Source organism: Pantherophis guttatus, chromosome 1, assembly GCF_059756535.1.
Source record: "Pantherophis guttatus breed Tessera chromosome 1, ASM5975653v1, whole genome shotgun sequence".
NCBI classification, from domain to species: domain Eukaryota; kingdom Metazoa; phylum Chordata; class Lepidosauria; order Squamata; family Colubridae; genus Pantherophis; species Pantherophis guttatus.
Window position 1 is genome coordinate 83535279 of NC_142063.1, and position 21998 is coordinate 83557276.

Below are 21998 nucleotides of genomic sequence, written 5' to 3' on the forward strand. Positions count from 1 at the left end.
GCAGGATGAAAAGTAGAGACACCCATTTTTCCCCCCTATGTCTTCAGATAACACATTCTCCATCAATTCATTTTTTTCTTCACTTATCCATATGTTCAATCTGTCCATATGCAAACATTTAGTCTGCCTTTCACGCGGCCTCACACATACACTTTCCTTCAAGTATTTCCTGAATATCAGGTTCCATTTATGGAGGTCTGGCTGCAGAACAATGACAAGATGATCTTTCTATAAAATGCTCCCAACTGTTGTGATTCGCACTCGAGTCCTTCATCAGAATGCTAGCAAGAGATAGGCAGGTATACTGTTTTTAGAAAAGACGGAAAGAGTTGCCTTGCAGCGAGATGGACAGTAAACAAATTTAATAAATAAAAATAAAATAATTTATCCTGAAAAGTAGTTTTAGCCTAGGGCTGTGTCAGCATACTGCCGTTTCCCATTTTCCAAAATGAAAAGCTTAATCACTATCTTTAAAAGGTAATGAGTTTTGCCATTGGTCAAGCAGAGAAGAGGGCTCAGAAAGGAAGAAAAAATACCAAGACTGAAACTAGAAGTGATGTAGAGAATCCATGAGGAAAGGCAATCCTCTTTTCTTTGAAAAAAATCAATAGCCGCCACTGTTATATGGTTATATGGGAGTTGGGAGAAGTGTTTTTCTATGTGAAAGTATTCCCACAAGCTACAGCTATTGATGTTAGGGAGGGAGAGAATATGACAGAAAGCTTAATTTTTTTTCATGTTCTGCTTTGTCAGTCCTTTCAAGAAAAAAGATTCCTCCAGAATCTTCAGCTTCAATCTCAATAATACACAGGCAAACAATCGGTACAAACTCAAGGTAAACCGATCCAAACTCGATTGCAGAAAATACGACTTCAGCATAGTGGTGAAATTCAATTTTTTTTACTACCGGTTCTGTGGGCGTGGCTTGGTGGGCATCATGTGGCTTGGTGGGTGTGGCAGGGGAAGGATACTGCAAAATCTCCATTTCCACCCCACTCCAGGGGAAGGATACTGCAAAATCTTCATTTCCACCCCACTCCAGGGGAAGGATACTGCAAAATCTCCATTCCCTCCCCACTATGGGACAAGCCAGAGGTGGTATTTGCCAGTTCTCTGAACTACTCAAAATTTCCGCTACTGGTTCTTCAGAACCTGTCAGAACCTGCTGGATTTCACCCCTGCTTCAGCAACAGAGTGGTCAACGCCTGGAATGCTCTCCCGGAGTCCGTTGTTACATCTTCTAACCCTCACAACTTCAACTTTAAACTGTCTACTGTGGACCTTACCCCATTCCTAAGAGGTCCATAAAGGGGGCGTGCATAAGCGCACCAGCATGCCTACTGTCCCTGTCCTATTATTCCCATTTATTTGTATTCATATCTTTCATTCATATCCATGTTTATATTTATACCTGCTATCTTGTACATGTTTGACAAACTAATAAATACAAATACAAATTTTATTAATAAGGGAATCTTGAAAATCTGATTAGTGTTTTATCTCCTCCCTCCTTATACCCAAGAGAGTTAAACCAGTCAGTTTAAGATGGTTTCCAATGTGTTCTTCTTGCCCTGGACTTAAATCATTTTTTGTAACTGCTGTTGCATAGTTTCTCTGGAGTCATCTTCATGGTTCCTTGCCTGCTTGTTCCCTTCCCAGAACCAGCTGGTTAGTAGCTGGGAGAAGGACACAAGTTCAATCTTTCTTGGATCTATCATGTTATATATCTTATCTAGTTTGGTCTAAAATTAGAATAAGTTCATACTTGACATTTTCATAATTGGTAGAAATCACTTTTGTGTTAATTGACACCCACACACACTATGTTTATTTTGAAGGGAGACTTTACTTAAGTCCTATCTGACTGTGAATCTGTCTATGATTAAATTTTGAGAAGGAAAGTTCATGTCATAGTCTCATAGCTACAAATCTGATAGATCTCTTCTTAGAATCTTGAATTCAATTACGTCTCACTTGTAAATATTCTCAGAGAAATGGATAAGCCTGATTGTGGAAGCTGAAGAGGGGAGATCAAAGTATTTTTGCAAGTCGCCATCCATGTTTTTACCAGAAGATGGCCTCATTGCATTCCTAATTTTATTGTATTGTCTCAGAAAGTCTAGACTTCCCTCAGAGAAAGCAATAAAGCTGTCACATATCTTTCCTTCATTCAAACCACTTTGGAATTCAGAAACAAGAACAAAACATAATTGACTTTTCCACTTATTTAAAAGACCTTTTCTTCTTTCCATCTGGCTGGAGGAAGAGATAAGTAAGGTGTTCCCATGAATGTAACAAATAGTTTCAAAAGAGCACCTGGTTCTCAATTGATAATTTTGTTTAAAGGGAAAAAGAGACAGGCCAAATTCACATCTTCCTAGTAATGTCCTAACCCACAGGAGTTCATCTTGTCAACCACAACTCAGCAATGGGGTAAAATAGTTAAAAGTGAACCAGGTCTTTAGAAAAAAAAACCTTTAATAAAAAGTGCCAATGTATATATTATTTGTGGAGATGGGAAAGTAATACCCAGATTTAGTTTTCACAAATTGTGATTCTCAAGCTACAGAGATATGTCTCTGATGTCCAGGGAGCATCTCACACAGACAAAGTTATTTCCTTTCTTCTTGCAGAAAAGGGAAGTGGCTATTGTATCAAAAACCAAGGAGTTTTCTTACAGACAAGCAAACAGCCCTGAGGGCAACTGTGTTTGTTAGTGCAAAATAATGATTTTGCATGAACACATATTTGTTACATTCACAAAGGTGTTTTTCCAGGTTTACATGCACAAATACAGTGGAGAGAATAGGCTACAAACAGTCCAGAGAGATGCAAAAAATATACACAATAATAATGTATGATCAATAATCATACATTATCAATAATATCTTATCAATAATAAACACTTGCAAATATTGTATTGTGTTTTCTTTTCCTGATAAGGGGTTTTTGCTCTGACCATTGAATGATAGACATGGAATGCTTAATTAGCCAAAAAGAAGACTGATATTGGTATAGCCAACTACAAAATCTTGAGAGAGACCTGTCTGTGGGTTTCTTCACCCTCTTTCTCCCCCTCTCCTGAAAGAAAGAAGGAAAACATGCAGAGTTGGAACAGAGAGTGGTACAACATTGCCAAAATATAATTATGCTGGGTGTGAGGTGGGCTTGGGGGAGGAATCCCATCAGCTACCCTTGGAGGGCAAGCTTAGCATTACGTATCCACAAGTGGCCTTTTCTAGCAGGAGCTGGAATTGAAGAGTTAGCAAACTCTATTATTTTGGCTGAATCCTAAAGAGATATCACTGCCCGCCCCCCGCCAAAAGCAGAAAAACATGTCCTCTTCTTCCATTTTTTTCTGTGAAAAGATTTGCCTCCCAACAGATTTCTGGCAATGAAAAGTCTCATTTCTCCTTGGTCTCATCATTTTTGGGGCTGCGTGGCAATGAGACTAGCCGCAGATTCATCTTCTGGATCATTTGTTTCTCAGGTAGACAGTGCCCCTTTATGCTGAGGAGACAGTGAAAATTTAGGACCAGCTACCAGCCACAGAATTATAATAGCATCCATTAAGGTGGTTCAGTGAAATCTGTCAGAGGTTCTGCTCGTAATTTAAAAGTAATAACTCAGCCCTGCAAATAAGTTTCAGGAAGCAGGATGTATGCTTTAACAACAATGAGTGGCAAAAGCATTATCTAACAGGAATTAGGAATTGAATTAGGAATTAGGTTTGACAGGCCCCCATAGAAATGTATAAAAGCTGCAAGCTGGAGTAAAATGGTTCTTTGACAGAAGAGTGACAAGCTAACTGGAAGCCAAGAATACCCCAATTTTTCTTTTTCTGTGAAATTTAAGCTTTGCTGGATGATATCAAATACATGTATTCGCTAACAACTGATTTTCAGAGACATGCTGCTTCCAAGATGCAGCTGATATGCAATTATCATAACCATTATCATTTCTATGCCATTTTATCCTCAACAATTGATGTAGTTTAAAATAAGGGAAACTGACAGGTTCAAGGTCACTATAATAAAAATGGGGATTTGAATCCAGTCTGTTGCTTTAATCCAATGTTTTTCAGACTTGGCAGCTTTCAGGTGAGTGGACTTCAACTCCCAGAATTCCCTAGCTAGCATACAAAGAGCCAAGGCTATTTACACAATACTGTTGAAATTATGCCTTTAAACTGGATCACCCTTTTGTAAAGCAGAGAAAGAGAGATGACATCATCACATGGTATATTTATGGAAATGTCTAGAGTGGAATGGTAGAGCTCTAACAGGAGATACTCATATCTGAAATTCCTGCTAGAATAGCAGAAAGAATGTGAAATGTTTTGAATTATAGCATATAATGCTATTGTTATGACAACTAGAAATGAAAGCAGCTGCTTTGTTCAGGGTAGCAGTAAGAGAAAAATAATGTATAAAATTACCTTCATTCCAAGGAGATTCTTTTGTTTGGCTGAGACCGAGAAAAATAAAACAAGATTTTCCAAAGTTCCTGCTTCAAATGCTGCTTGGATTTCAAACCAGATATTTTTTTTAAATTTTTTTTTTTTAATTACTAACATTACAAACAACATATACAATATTTCACCCTGTGCTATACATAAGAAAGGAAGATTTGGTTCTTCGGATATATCCTCATGATCGCCAAAATCCACGTTCTCGGGGTACAGGTACCGAAGCATCCAATTTTCCCAGCGCATAGTCCACAAATGGTTTCCAAATTTTCCAGAAAATATCTTCTTTATAGTCACCATTTCTAATTTTAATATCACATGTCATTTTATCATTTAAAGCTAATTTCCACATTTCACAATACCATTCTTCTATTCTAAAATTCACATCTAATTTCCAATATCTGGCTATTATAATTCTACCCATTATAATCATAATTCTAATCAATTCTTTCTCATATTTTGTTGGTTCTATTTCCTTAATTATCAACAGTAATATAGTTTCTGGTCTCAATATTATTGCTTTCCCCATCATTTCAAATATCATTTCCTCCAATTGTTGCCAATTGTACGCGCAACTCCTCTGGATTTCAAACCAGATATACAGAACAAACACATCCGGGGCTGGGAATAGTTCATTTGTCTCCCATTTTTGTATTTAGGATTTTTGAAATGTTTTGTCTACTTTTTCCTTTTCTGTGCCACAGAGAGCTGATGGAGAAGAGAAAAATATGAATTCAGAAAATGTTTCTATGGTGCTGTATACAGTCAGTCAGCCTCTGCTTTTTATTCATGATTTTAAAGTTAGTTACCTTTGATTTTATTTTTCTTAAATTATTTTCTTGACCCTTCCAACCCTCCTGTTTTCCTCCCTTTGTATGCCTCTCTGCTACCCCATCATATCCAGTGGGTACCAGTTACCTCTGATTTTTGCTGTTATTTTAATTTACTTATTTGCCTGACATGGACCAGCAAATATAACAATGGCTTCGCCAGCCTCTAGGAAGAAAGTGTGCTTCAAATACAGATGCCATGCCAGAGCAACAATCAGGGGGCTGGTTCTGGAATCTGAAGAGTTAAGGATGTTAACATTGATAAATGAACTTTAAATCAAAATAAATCTCATTTGTTGCAGCTGGAGGAAGGAGTCGAGATGCATGCAGCCATCTGTTTCTTAAGCGAGGAATTTTTTTCCCCCTACCTAAGCACAGATGGCCATATTCCCATGTAAAACAACAGCAGTAGGAAAATCTCTAGGCACAGGTTTCCACCCATTGATTTCCTACGATCTTATTTACCAATCCATTTTGGCCTTGGCATAAATTTAATAAAAGAGCATGCAGCTTTCTTTGGAGGCCAAAGGAGGAAAATGTTGCTTCTAATCAAACAAATAGGAATCTGGAAGAATATTACAGACGGGATACAGATTTTAGAAATCCAGGGCATTAATTGGAAATAAGGATATTGAAGGAATAAAACTTTCTCTTGGAGGAAATGGTAAATTGTAAATTGCAAACTGCCTTCTACCATTCGATTTACAGTTGTATTGAGTATGCTGACTAGCTTTTATCAGCAATTTTCCTTTAAGTGGACATGCTAGGGAGTTTCTGCATACAAAGCATTGTTCTACTACTGAATGTCAGCCTTCATCCGTAACAGGAGTGGTGGAAAGAATTATAATCAAGAGGCTCCATTGTATTTAATATGTGGACCTGGAGAGAGGGAAAAAATTAAACTTATCCATTTGTGACGTTTCGCTAAACCAGATAATGAATAGTTTCAGGCCACATTAATGCAAAGTACTGTGGAGAATGCTATCTTGTCTTAGTGATATGGGTTGATGCTTATCCTTTAAGTGAAAGCACAACCCTCTGAATTTTCTTCTGATTGAATGGAATTTATTCTCTAGGACTATAATTGCAGTCTAAGGATTCTATTAGCATAGAATCCATGTGTTCATAATGCTCAAATATGATAGAGCACATGGAGCTGCAATCTTTTTCAGTCCAAAGCAGGGGTGAAATCTAATTTTTTTTGCTACCGGTTCTGTGGGCGTGGCTTAATTAGTGGGCGTGGCTTGGTGGTAAGGTGACGGGTGGGCGTGGCCAAGTCAATGTCACTTCTTTGCCCTTTTTTAACCTACAAAACACAACACAACACAACTGGCTCACCCACAATGTAAAAGCAGCTGTGCTAGACCCAAAATGGCCCCGCAATAAGCAGGAACCTCACACAGCCACAAAAAGCCCAAAAAACCAACTTTCACACTTTACACACACAAAATTCCACATACAGCTTTGTGAGATTTTGTGTGTTTGTGTAGTTACTACAGTACACTACAGAAACACACTAAATCTCAGAAAGCTGCACAAATATTATTTTATTTTAATTTATTTTTATTTTTATATAAAAGCAGCTAAATTTAAAACTTCCTAAACTTTAAATGGCTATGTCTAAAAAAAGAACAACTAAAAAAACCCCCAATTAACTATTTTTTTTAAAGCTCCCAAAGGGGGGAAAAACTTACCCAATAGAACAGGGGTCTCCAACCTTGGCAACTTTAAGACTTGTGGACTTCAACTCCCAGAATTCCTCAGCCAGCTTTGCTGGGAGTTGAAGTCCACAAGTCTAGGCAGGAAGGCAGGCAGGCAGAAAGAGCTGCTCACCGATGAGCTTGATTGCAGGCAGGGAGATTGCTGATGCAATGGATTGCGATCGTCATGTGACCAGAAGCTAAGGTAAGCAAGCTGGAGGCTTGAGGGGGGGGAGGGGGGAGAAAAAAAAACTTTTTTTCTTTTACATGGTTCTGGCGATCCAAGCTGAGTTGCCTGATTAGGAGGCAACTCAGCTGGGATCGTTAGAGCCATTTAAAAGGAAAAAAAGGCTCTGATGATCGCGCAGCTCAGCTGGGCATGGGGGGCGGGGGCAGGGATTTTTGCTACCGGTTCTCCAAACTGCCCACCGCCATCGCTACCTACTCGCCCGAGCCGATCTGAACCGGGAGCATTTCACCCCTGGTCCAAAGGTGGAATTGGCTTTAGGGCAGCACAGGTCCAAAATATATATATATTCATTGGCAACCTTCAGTCTCAAAAGACTATGATATCATGCTCTGGTACGAGGTCCTAAAACAGCATCTGGTGTGACTAAAAAAGCCAATTCAAGAGTGGCAATCCCTTCCACACTGAGGGCAGATATATTCTGTCCCCTGCCCAGCCCCCAGATTTCGCTGGTTCCAGGACTGCCTCTTTGCCTCAGCCTGCCGAACAAGTGTCTCTTTGAATTGGAGAAGGCCATGCTGTGTCTTTAGCTTCCAAGCTGAACGATCAGAGGTCAAGATTTCCCAGTTGTTAATGTCCATTCCCAAGGCCTTTAGATCCCTCTTGCAGATATCCTTATATCGCAGCTGTGGTCTCCCTCTAAGGCGCTTTCCCTGCACTAATTCTCCATACAGGAGATCTTTTGGAATCTGACCATCAGCCATTCTCACGACATGCTCAAGCCAGCGTAAATGTCGCTGTTTCAATAGTATATACATGCTAGAAATTCCAGCACATTCCAAGACTGCGCTATTTGGAACTTTGTCATGCCAGGTAATGCCAAGAATATGTCGAACACAGCACATAAGAAAGGTGTTCAACTTTCTTTCCTGCCGTGCATAAAGGGTCCAAGACTCACTTCAGTACAAGAGTGTGCTGCAGGGGTGGGTTCTACTTACCTTTACTACCAGTTCGCATTGTGCCCTTGCGCCGGCCGCTTTGATTCAACGCCTGTCTGACCGTCCAATCGACCGACCCAGCCTGGGCTCGGGCACTTTCTGCTGTGGTGCAAGTCTGCAGGCTCGGCTGGTGCACCGAGGTCCCCCCAAAAATATAGGCAGAGCAAATACATAATCAACGTAAACTATCACAAATCAGGAAAAATTTGATTTAATTTGATTTTCTCAATAGTGAAATCAGTCAAATATGAATAATATGATTGCTTGCCCTGTATGCAATAATTTGCATTCTATCTATCTATCTATCTATCTATCTATCTATCTATCTATCTATCTATCTATCTATCTATCTATCTATGTATGTATCATCTATCTCTACAATTTGGAGCCCATTTTTGGCATCCTTGCAGCATGTACCTAAAGATTTTTGAAAAAGGTGATTTCTGGCATGGGGACTTAAAACTATGTCCCTTGGGTATATAAAAGTGGATCTGAACATTATTTGTCTTTGGTTTCAAAGCTCACACTTTTATTTCTTGATCATAGAAAAGATTAGGAAAATACACATTTGAAAGATCACATTTCTCCTACCAGTACTGTCATTGTGTTCAGAGACTGGAAGTCAGAATTCTCATCTTAAACCTTGAGGTTTGAGGAGACAATGGGAAATGCAGATCAACTTAGCAATCATACAACATGCTTAGCTCTCATATTTGGCTGAGAGGAGGCTCACATTTTGTTTGCGATTAGTTCCTGCTTTATTATTTCATTACTATCAAAGGACATCTTAATTAATTTATTTTTCTATGGAGTGTAAAGATCTAGCCATTCTGAATGGCAAATGTACGAGCAATTTGATAAGCTCATTACTCCTCTCTCTGTTGATTCGGTCCTGGGAGACCCAAAGTTTATCAGTGCCTGAAAAACTATTTGACTTTCAGATAAACAAAAAATGATCAGTCACGGTTCTTGAGTAAAACAGACAAGGCAGTGTGGAAGAAAACCTAAATTTCAAGCTGTGTCTGTTGAAAGGATGGCCATGCTGTTGGATTGAGGGGTTTAAGTGGCTGCAGTCACAGGTGCTCCACTATCCAGCTGCACAACAACCTGGATGGGTTCTCCAATTTCATTCCCTGCTATGGGATCAATCAAAGCAGCCATCAGTCTCCCATTTCGTCTGATTAATGCAACAGTGAGCCTTCTGCACTTCCCAGAGGAACTCAGGCACGTTGTGTTTTGTACTTCTATAAACATTTTTGTAAAGCAGCTCAGAGCTTTACAAAATCATTTGCCTGTAGCTGAGGAAAAAGACAATGGTGCCAGATGTAAAAAGGGTCTGGGAGTGGATAATAGAGGATCTTATTACATGTGCCTATTGCTATTTAACAAGAGAGTTGCCACACTGGTGTATTTCTCTCCCTCATGCTTCACATCTAGTCTTACCAGAACTATTTTGGATGTATTTTGTGAATTCTTTGGATAAAGAAGCTAATGTGTTCCAGCATTTCCAGTATAGGAGGACTGGTTCCCTATACAGTACATGACATGAAATTTGACAGTTTCACAGACAAATTATTTATACTTTCCTGGTAGCAATCATCTCATAATTCTTAAGCACTGGTAGCACATATGTTGCTACTTTTTAAAATAACATAATGTTAAGAATAAATATGTTTTAAAATTTTCAAACCTAGAGACTCTTTCACACCTCTTAATATAGCATATAGCTTAGAGAATTACATAAAACGTCTATATTAGGTAACACGCATACTGTTTCAAGAATAAGGAAGAGGAAAACCTTTGTAGACTGCTATCCTGTGGTCCTTCAGAAAGCTTCTGAGGTCCATAGGCTATTTCAAAGCTCTCGTTGGGGGAGCGAGATCCATTCTCAGAAACTCTCAACTGCTGGAAACTTCACAGCCTTTGCTTTGTCGACAGCAGAACTCAACAGAGAGAAAGCTTTGAGTGGGAGAATCAGAAGTAGCTTGGAAGCACAATTTCTGAAGACTTCTCATTCTCCCTGCATGCTTCAATTTAACAGCAAATCTGCATCAGCCTAAGAGCTTAATTTCTTTTCATGTCAATTAGTGAGGGGGATTTTGAAGGAGAAAAGAAAGACGGCCAGGAAAAAGGAAGGTGGAACTGCCTTAGTAAAATACCGCTCCTTTCTTCCCCCCTAGTATGAGGCTGGCAGAGTTTTGGATCTGGCGTATCAGGTGTGTTCAAGTCTGTCAAAGCATCCCTGGTGGGATTGCATATTGCAGATTGCAAAGATTTTCCTCAATTGCTGCAGAATGTTTCCATATATCCATTTGCCGTGATATAGAAGGAAAGCTGAGAAACCCAATCTAAAGTACAACAATGCAGTGATGCATTAAAAAGAAATGAAGCCATCAAGAATCTGAATAATTTGCAAACCAATCTGTCCCTTATGCAGTTCCTCTGAAAGTCTGGGTTGAAACTGCTGAATATTTCCAATGTATAGCAACAGGGGTGGTGGTTATTTGCCAGGGAAGCTTATAGTGTCAATTTTAGAAATGGATTTTAGTTCTAGGCAAAATTCCAGCTTTTTTTTTTTTGCTTGACCCTTAACCCGTAATGGCTTGAGTCCAACTTGCCTAAAGGACTTCTCATCTCATCTTAAGAGAAAGTCATAGTTTTCTATTCTATGTGTTTAAAGTTTCTCTAGGGTATTTAAGGGCTCATTGTAGTCCCAAGAGAGTTTTACATTTGTAAAATAATCAAAATATTAGTAAAACCAACATAAAAACCCAAGCCCTATAAAAGGTAAAACAAGCTTCCAATGCCAATATCCTAATTCCAAATGTATTCTGAGGTATCCGGGTACATAACTCATTTAAGGCAGAGGGTTGCATTTGGTTTCTGAATGGCCTACCCGAAGCTCTATTCCAATAAGAAGGAAGAATCAGAAAACAGAATGAGCTAAACCAGGAGTGTTAAATGGCGGCCCGCAGGCCAGATGCATCATGCAAGGCCAGTGGTGAAATCCAGCTGGATCTATCCTGCTCACGCGAACCAGTAGGGCCGGCGGCAGGAGGCTCCACCCACCCACTGGGACATCATTATGTCCCGATTTTGACCCTCTGCACATGCGCAGAAGAGGTGTGTGCGAGCATAGCGAGCACGTGTGCGCATGCTCTCACATTTCCAAACCAGTAGTGAAGGTAAGTGAATTTCACCGCTGGTGCAGGGCATGCCCACCCCAGCTCCGCGAAGAAAAAAAAATAGGAAAAATCATGTGATGGCAACTTGAGTTTTCCTCACAGATGGCTGTGAGTTTGACACTCGTGAGCTAAACCAAAACCCCCCAAATTTATTTGGTTTACATTAAACTTGAATAAACACAGTTAATATAATGGTGAAACCTCAGTTGAACAAGCTAGAGTGGGGAGAGAAGGATATCTATTCTTTCCAACTGTCTGTTAAACTAAAAAGCATGTCTTACTTATCTGAGGCTGACTTGACACAAATCATGCCATTTATGTGATTTGTATAGTGATATCATCATGCAAATAGCACAGAAAATTAGTCCATTGCATGCAAAGTCTGTTGTACGTAAGTCCAGTCATAAAGATCTTACTGTACTGCTTGCATTACTGGAGGAAAAAGTTACTTTCTGTTATACTAACAATTGCAATTCAGCAGTAACTTTTGGAATGTTGGGGAGGGACATTGAAAGTTAATTAATTTTTAACTTTCTCTTAAATACCTTAAATATCAAAGCAAACCTTGGTGTCATACAAAACAATAGCAACTGAGAACAAGAGGATTTCCCTTTAAGCTAGCCCCGCCATAGCCCTGTGGCTCAAAATGGACAGGGAAAAAGCGACTAGCTTAAAATCACTCACTGAATGCTCAGTTCTGAGCGTCAATTTGAACCTGGGTCTACCTAGTCTTTTCTGAAGACCCACAAAGCCATTCTGGTTCTCAGTGAGCCTGAGGAATGTCTAAAGTTCTATAATAGCATTCATAGATGAGGCCATTTCTCTTGTTTTGTTCAGCTTGGCAGCCCTCAAAAGGAGTGGAGAGAAAAATCAATGTTTGAGAACCTGTGGAGCAAGCAAGTTAGTCATGGTGGAAGCAGTTTCTTCAAAAATAACAAGTTCTTCTTGGAATTGAACTGGGAGATGCACTGGTAATCATCTTGAGTGCAGCTGTGCTTGCAGTCTTGATAGGCAATTTCATCAAAGGAAAGAACTTATCTGATATTGTGTTCTGAAAATTGATTCTAACTGAACCAGGGCATGTGGCTGCATAGTGTTAAATTATTTGTCATGGTATAGCAGAAAACCTGATCCAGTAATAGGAGTGCCTTGATAAACGTTGTTCAAATGAATGGCAGCAGATTCTTCATCTGATAAAAAAAAAAAACAAAGGAAAGCAAGGAAACTGATTAGACTGCTACTCCTAAAGGAAATTTTGCAAAATATTTTATTTTTAAAAAAGGTCAGTTTACTTCCATATATGAACTTACACTGAGACTGCCCTTTTTTGCCTTCGGATCAGTGGTGGGTTCCTCTCGGTTTGGCCCGGTTCCGCCTAGTTGGTAGCGGTGACGATATGATGTCACTGAACCAGTTCTGCCCCCCCTCCCCCCCTCCCCCGCATTATTCTTACCTTTTATTTGGCCCCACCCCCAATCTATTGCTGCCTCTTGAGTCCCAGCTGATGGCTAGAGCGAAAAAAACTGTTTAAACTCTTGCCACGGGGCTTCAAAGGGCCGCCCTACAGCTGATCAGTGTTAAAAGAAAACAAATGAGTAGACCGGTGCCTGCAAAAATAAATGGATAGACCAGTGCCTGCAAAAATAAATGGGTAGATAAGTACAGGTCTGCAAGCAGTTAAAAGCCTGGTAGACCAGTACCTCTGCTAAATCCTAAATAATTGTCACATGACCATTAAGCCACGCTCACAAAATAAGCCATGCTCACAGAACTGGTAGTAAAAATTTTTAGAACCCACCCCTGCTTCGGATGCCTTCTAAAGGACCTAACCCTAACCCCAATAATTTTTTTTTTAAAAGGATGTTTAGAGGGTGTGTGGAAAGTCAGGCTGCAGTTTCAATAGCATTGATAACACTTGGAAAAGTTTGCTTTTCAAAATTCATACTACGTAGGATGTTTCAAAAAATGCAGAACCAACAGCCAGAGTTTGAAGCCTTTTTTTGCTGTGTGCATCATAGACGCAATAAGTGTGTGAAGGAAACTGGGCCCTATTAAAATATGCTTTTGTGATGCTGACTCATTCACACGTATGGAAAGGGTTCTCAGGCAAATACAACTGAACATGTATTGGCACTCTACATATTTTCAGAAGGACACAAAATGAATGTTTTTGCATCATTGTCAATGGTGCTCTATAAATATTCTGCTGTAGTTCTAGACACCTTTTTGAATTACCTACATGGGGATGTTTACTGACCCCATCAATTCACAGAACCTCATTTCTCACTCTGAGAATACCTGAATACTGATTTGTAAAAGAAAAAAATGGTATATCTATGTATCTGCATACCCATCTCTCTGCTTGATAGAAAGGAATGTTAAGATTAATTAAATGGATCAAACCTGGAGCTGAATTAACTACCACCGAGTTTTGTGTTCACAACTCATCTACCCTACATTCCAGATTGCCTATTTTGTCCATAGGTTTTTTTTGTTGCTGTTGGCAGAAACCTATCACTACCCATAGGAGTAATGCTATGTCTCTGTGCCTTTAAAAATACAATATATAGTTTAAGGAGTTTCTCCAGACCCAAGGGCTTCAGGCTTCAGTGGAATTGTAGCTATAGCTTTAGCATCGTGTGAGGAGAAATTTCTCAGGCTTGAATCATGATCTTGTTGGGAATAAACAGGATGCCTGCAGCCGGATCTCTGTGAAAAAGCAATTTGTCAGGGCTCATCAAAGTAAGGGTGCTGAGCTGAAAGGCCTCATAAATCGGAAGCTGAGATATTGAGCCAATGACCAGACAGAAGGCATCAGACCAGACCTTAAAGTCAAAGTCAAGAAGTCAACTAAAAAATGCCAAGCAATTGGTGTGAGGTTGAACACTTGGAGGTTAGAGGGTGTGGAATAGAAAGATAAATGAAACTTCTCCTTGAATATAAGTTGAGGGTCAGAGAGGAATTTCAAAGTGAAAAAGCATTGGACTGTATTTCACCCACACATGATAGTTTACTACCCCGTAGACTGCAGTGAATAAAACTTGACATTGTGCAACATACCTTTTCTCTCTATGAAACGGCAAAACAAAATGTGTGTTCAAATGTCTGTGAACATTTAGGTATATTTGCATGCATTAACAAGAAAGAAGCAATAGCAAGAACACTTAGACTTATATACCACTTCACAGTGCTTCCCAGCCCTTTCTAAGCAGCTTACAGAGTCAGCATATTGCCCCCAACAATCTGGGTCCTCATTTTATCCACCTCGGAATGATGGAAGTCTCAATCTTGAGCCTGGTGAAATTTGATCTGCCAAACTGCTGGCAGCTGGTGATCAGCAGAAGTAGCCTGAGTACTGCACTCTAACCACAGCCACCGTGGCACTCATCATCATCTCATTAGCTATTGTGTATCCACTGCAGGATGAAAGCCTCTTTCACATATTTCCAACCAATATGATCCTGTGCTTTCTTTTGACAAATGGGCCCACAATACTGATGTCGTCAATCCATCCTGTTTTGGGTCTCTTTCATGGATGCTTTTAATCAAATGGGATCCATTCTATGATTGCCTTGGTCCACCTGCCATCAGTTCTTCTTGCAATGTGACCCACCCATTTCCATTTCAATTCTTTTACTCTCTTGATGATATTGTATACTTTCGTTTGTTCTCTAATCCATGTGCGGATCTTTCTATCTTGTCTTGTAATGCTGAGCACGTATCTTTCCATGGCTCTTTGTGTCACTCATAGCTTTTGAATTGATTGTGAGGTTAGTGTCCATGTTTTATTGTATGTTAAAGCAGGTAGCAGACACTGATCGAAAACTTTTCTCTTCAGGCATAGGGGGAGATTCAGTAGTGGGTTTTAATATTGTTCACTATCAGTTTGCTTGTGGGCGCCCATGCATGTCACTTCTGCGCATGCACAGAGACGTCCGCTACCACTGCTACCGGTTCGCCCAATCCTGGACGAATCGGTAGCAACCACCACTGGAGAGATCGTTCTTGAAAATTACTCTTAGCTTGCAAAATGCCTGCCAACCACATTTATCATGCTGTTCAATTTCCTTTATTGTATCACCTTCCATTGAGATCCATTGGCCAAGGTATATGTAGTGGTTTACTACATTTATTTCTTCTCCAGATATATATATACAGTATATATATATTCTTTCTTTGATGAATTTATTAAACACAACCTGGCTTTTTTTCAGGTTTATTTTTAAGCCAAATGATCCTGCTGCTTTGTGCAGCTCTTGTATGTCTTTGTAGCTTTTCTAGATCTTGTGAGAAGAGAACTGTTGTGGTCCGCCAGCAGCCTGCGCAGCTGGCAACGGAGTCGGACAGCGATGAGGCTGAGGAAGAACATGGGCCAGTCCTGGAGGCTGGGGAAGGCCCGGAGGAGGGCTCTGCATTGGAGGCAGAGATGGGGCCAGGGCCATCGGGGAGTGATGTGCGGACTCCGGAGCCTCCAGAGGCTGACAGTAGAGAGGCAGAGGAACAGGAGGAGCCTGTTCCTAGTGCATGTATGAGAAGAGCTGCCAGAAGGCAAGAGCAGCTAAAGCAAAGAGGACAACTCAGGAGTAGGGCTAAGAGATGATTGGCCCCTCCCATAAGGCTTAAAAGACCAGCAACGGGACTTGGGTTTTTTATCGGAAAACAACATTGATAAACTTGGTTCTTATCTTGCTCAGCGAGCCTCTGCTTCTGAACTTTTGCCAAGAGAAGCCTTTGGCAGTTTGCCTAATTATACCAAGGTTGTTGGTGGTAAGACTTTATGAAGAGTTTGTTTGATTTAGTTTGGACTACGCTGAGAATGAGTTAATTCTCAGCTGTTCTAATAAAGTCTGTTTTTGAACTGTTTGCATCGATTACTACCTACTTGGGTCTGGGTCACAACAAGAACAACATCATTTGCGAATCTTAAGTGATTTAAATAAGTGATTTAAATAATAATTGATTTTTATTCCATCTTTTGCCCAGTCTAGTTTGCAAAATACTTCTTCAAGGCAGGCTGAGAAAAGGATGGGTCATATGGTATCGTCTTGTCATATACCTCATTCTATGTTGATTACCACTTTAAATCATTAAGGCAAATTGTTGCCGTTGTTTTTTCATATATTGATTGTAGTATGGTTATGTAAACAGTGTCTATGCCTTGGTTAAGCAATGCATTAATTATTGTTTCCTGGAATATTGAGTCAAATGCCTTTTTCTAGTCAATGAAAGCCATGCACAGAGGCATGGTGTACTCATTGTGCCTTTCAATGACTTGCTGAACAACCTAGATGTGATCCATTGTGCTGTAGCCACTTCTGAACCCTGCCTGCTCCTTTGGCTATGCATCATTTAATGTTCTCAATATTTTTGCTATTATCTTGGGGAAAACCTTGTAATGTCTGAAAGAAGGATTATTGGGGGATAGTTCTTTAAATCATCTTGGGCCATTATCAATAATATAAAAAAATAAATAATTGGATGAATTAAGCATACAGTTTTTGTTCAAACTATTCTTGTTAATGACAAACTACACAGTCTGGATCCTCAAAAACACCCAAAACAAATTCTGTTTTCCCCAAACCATGGTTTTTCTACCAAGCTTTAATTTCTCTGAAGCAAATATCGTACATCCCCCCCCCCCAAATCCCAACCAGCCTTGAAAATTCATCCCTGGCATATGTACCATCTTTTATATCCTGAATGATGTGATCAAAGTATCATGTCAACGTTCCAGAAAACCCCCCAACTCCAAGTAAAGACTCTGAAGCAAGCATTTTTCAAAGTTCTATTTACTAGAATAGGTAAACTGGCACATCTGGGAAAACCCAGATCTGAGAGGTCCGGGTTTTCCCTCAGTAAATCAAAACCCCCCAAACCATCCCCTCATTCCTCAGTCGATCACATGCTCCAATCAACCGCCGTCCCATCTCGAGACCTTACTCTGACCACTCCTTCTCCAGATGTAAGATCAGCCTGACCTTGACCGACAGGAAGAATCTATTATGTCTACAGACAACACCTCTACTAAATTCCCTCTCCTACTTTCCCAACATGAGAAGGTGGCAGCATGGAAGTTTCCGGCCTAATATGGCTTCCAAAGCTGACATTGTAAGTGGCTTACTAGACTTTGATTTCCCAATTTCAAGTCTTTCAAAGAAATTCCACTTTCAATTCATCTAAATCAGTGTGGGCAATGCCTTTTATACTTTCAAGTTTCTGCATTTACTCTAGATTAGTATTAAAATTATCCATCCATCCAACCAACCAACCAACCAACCAACCAACCAATCAACAAATTTACATGGCCACTCATCTATCAATGGAACTCTTACTGTAATTATGTAGTTCTTATTTCTCTGATCTTACGCAACTGGCTGGAGCATATAAATTCTACTGGAAGAAGCTGCTGATAAAGATTATATTTTTGTCCCACATTTATATATATATATTGGTCAATTAAAGCTGGCAAACATGCCAAATGTTCCTGCCTCCTATTTTCTCCACACCTACAACCTGCTGGGGAGGAGTGGGCCAAAAGTCACCCAGCTGACTTTCATGACTAAAGGAGCTCTAGAATTCATTGTCTAGGTTTCCAAATCAGCGTCTTAATCACTACACCAAACAGCTGGAAGATTACGTTACCTGATCCCTAAAGCAATCCTTTACCCACGTGGGGAAGCTTGTTGGAGTTTAGTTGGTGCAATGGATGCTATCCTTTGGTATTTATTTAGTTACATTAATGAGTCTTATTTATAGCAATAAAGGAAATCCCAGAGCTTTATTGAAAAAGGCACTAGCTCTCTTTTGAGCTTATAATGCTGCTGATCTATAATTTGTAGAATCAAAGTCTGTATTAATATTTTGTTTTAAAGCCACTGACCTTTTAAAATTTATGCTTTCAATAAATAGGGGGTTTTGATCTAAGTGTTGTTGTTTTTCTGAATATGGCTTCACATGCTGCAATCTGGAACAACAAATCGGAGAATAATAGCATTCTCCCATTTTCCCTGCTTCATATTATGGCTCAGAAAATCAGCTCTTCTTATTCCTAGGAAGGAAGTGAGATGCAAGTCTTTTCCCACTTTTGCAATCTGGGTCTCTTTCTCCCAGAGTGGTGAGCTGTGTAGGCTTCCCTTTTCGAGTAATCGTATAAGAAAATAATGCAAAGCAGCTTTTTCCCAATTGCATGCGCTTCCTTAAATCCTTTCACAGATGTGAGCCTGTGTGGAGTGAAGAGTAAGAAAAGCTCATTACTTATGCTTCAAAGCATTTCCTCCACATGTGTGACATGAGCCTTGAATGACAACCTTTGATCGTGCAAATATGCATATATTTATTGTCAACATTTTATACTGTGTAAATAATATAAATGGATATCCATAACATTCTGTTTCCTCCATACATTCCTTTGGTCAAAAAGTCTATAGCAGGTATTTATTCTGGAGTTTTAGGAATGTACTTTGCCATGGTGACACTCAGAAAATTATATTGTCTTCCAAACAGATAGGATGAGAGAGAGAGAGAAAGAGAGAGACATGTACACCAACTCATACTGGATAGGTGTAGTAGATTATGGTCCATAAAATTCAATGGCAACACCTTTATCTTGCAGTAGATTGATTTGGGCTAATAATCGTTATTCTATACCTCTGCCTTTCCAGAGAAATTTATCCAGTTCTTCCACTACCTATTTTCCCCCCTTTTTTCTATCAAAAGGTCTGATTGTAATAGTCAAGCCAATTAACTGTCAGGGTGTTTTTATTGTGTTTTTAATTGATGATCAGGTAAATGTGTCATTCATACTCTTATGTTCATTTATACTGGATCATCCAGAAGTCGCTATCACTTGTCCAAAATTTTGAGCTTCAATGTTATGTTTCAATGTAACATCCCTCCTGGGTATTTTTTAAATGCAACTGCTTAATTCAAATCGTATTGCAATATCATGGAGTCATACATACGGTAGACTAACCTGGGAAGATATTTTGTAACATAAGATTTTTTTTTATTAACTCATATTATTCAAAAGTAATCTAATTTATCTACGAATATTCTTCCTTCATTTTCAATTTGTTTCAAGAGAGATTAATCCTATAACCAGATATAGCATCAGGACATGAAGCAGCAATCCAATTCACCTCTAATCTGGAAACTATGTCCACTGTACACAGAAAGATTTTCCTTATACTAAACAAGAAACTTACATATGATGATATTAATAACATTATTCTTTATTTAAGGTTTTTAATCTTGTTCATCTGAAGTCTCTCAAAAGCAGACCTTCCTTTTAATCAAAATAAAGCAACTATCTGAATGAAATCATTTTGAAGTTATGTAAAGGGCAGCGATTTGATGGTCATTTAACAGATTATTATTTTATCTTTCATGCCATAGAACAACAGTTTTTTTTTTCTACACAAAGAACATAAACAACTTGGCTACTTTTGGACTCAGTACATTTTCACTTGATGTTATGGGCAGAAAATAAGATGGAAACTACATTCTTTTCTGCACCATGAAACAGAATATCTTCCGATGGCCTTAGGCTCTTCTCAGAGATCTGTATTAGACTGATCAGGTTTGGAGAAAGGGACTTCTTAGAAATGATGCTTGAAACAAGAAACATTATCCCTATAGAAATTGCCTGGCAGCAATTTTCACAATTACTTCTGCACCTCTTAGTTGTATTGGGTGGTGATGGCTGCTTCACCCATGAGATGTTTGTTGCTTTTTTACTGAGGTGACTGTGAATATCATTGTTTTCTTTTGCTGATTTTCTTCCAAAGCTGTGTACTGTGTTCTGATTCAGAGCCCTGTTACTGAAAAGCAGATTTAGCACACATAACTCATTTGTATTTATTAGAGGAATACAACTAATTAACTTTAAATGTTCTAAGTATGGAGATTCAGATGTGCAAAAGGAAAAATAGCTGCTTTTGCACTTTGAGTTACACTTGAAACAAGAAAAGCAATAACAGAATAACAGTATTGTAAGGGACCTTCGAGATCTTCTAGTCCAACCCCCTGCTCAAGTAAGAGACCCTATACCATTTCAAGCAAATGGTTGTTCAATCTCTTCTTAAAAACTTCCAGTGTTGGAGCATCCACAACTTCTGGAGGAAAGCCATTCCACTAATTAATTATTCTACCTGGTTTCCAAATGGCTTGGGGGTGGGGAATAGAATGGGTTGAGAAAAAATGCAAGGAAGACCAATAGTAACCAATGAAGTAAAGCCGAAAGCCAAGCAAAGTTTAGCCTAGTAAGTTTTACAAAAGCACCTAGTGGAATTAGTTTATGCTTCAGTCAACTCAAAACAATAGGATTTAGTTCCTACATGAATATCGTGGCTAAGTTAGCACTAAATAAGACCATATTTATTTTGTGTGTGTGGGGGGGAAGCCATGTCTCTCTGTGTTTAGAATTGATAAATGTGTTATATTTCTGTAAATGGATGCAAGAAACAAAGAGTTTAGAAGGGTTTCAAAGGAAGAAAGACAATGCATTTTTTTTAAAAAATCCAAAATGTAAAAGGGGAGGATTTTTTATGTGTATTATACTTGTGTGGGATGTGACGTTTGTTTTGTGTGAACTTAAAAGAGAAATCATTTTGAGTGATCTTGCTCTTTGAAGGAATAACATTGATTTAATATTTAAATTTATATACCGCCCTTCTCCCGAAGAACTCAGGGCAGTGAACAGCCAGAAGTAAAAAACATCAAATACAAAATATAAAAACAATTTAAAAATAAATTAAACAATTTGGCCCAAAAGTTAAAATTCCCCATTAAAAATCCAAATTAAAATACACAATTGGAGAGATTAGGCCAGCCTGATTTGATGAAATAAAAAGGTTTTGAGGGCTGACGGAAAGTATGTAAGTCTGGAATTGTCTGTATCTCCAGGGGGAGCTCGTTCCAGAGGGCAGGTGCTCCCACAGAGAAAGCTCTCCCCCTGGGAGCCGCCAGTCAGCATTGTTTGGCCGACAGCACCCAGAGAAGCCCCTCTCTGTGAGAGTGTACTGGCCGGTGGGAGGCTCTCGGTGGCAGAAGGCGGTCCCGTAAATATCTCGGCCCTAAGCCATGGAGCGCTCTAAAGGTGGTCACCAACACCTTGAATCGCACCCGGAGGACCACCGGGAGCCAGTGCAGCTCACGCAGGAGAGGTGTTACATGGGAGCGCCATGACACTCCCATGTAACTGATGAACTTAAAAAAAATCTGCTTTAGAATTCAGAAGTGATTTTGAGGAAATTATTGCATTTCTATAAAAAAAGGTTTTGTTGGATTTGGATATGCAAGATGTATGCTCATCTTCTACCCATCCCAAATTGTTTTTTTTCTTCTTCTTCTTTAGAACAAGTATTCATATCTCACACCTGCACTCAGTTGTTCTCTCCCCACACACATCATACATCCCAAGTTCATAGTAGATAATTCTCAGAGCCTCATACATGGTCATTGGCGACAAGAAGTTAATGTACCCTACCAAATGTGATGCTGATGTTAACTAATCTGGCTAAAATGCCCTAGGTTTTTCAACAATGCACTAGAATTTCTACTCTCACAGAATGCTATAGAAAACTGAACCCATCTCAGTGAATAAAGGAATTGCACCATACAGAACAAAAAA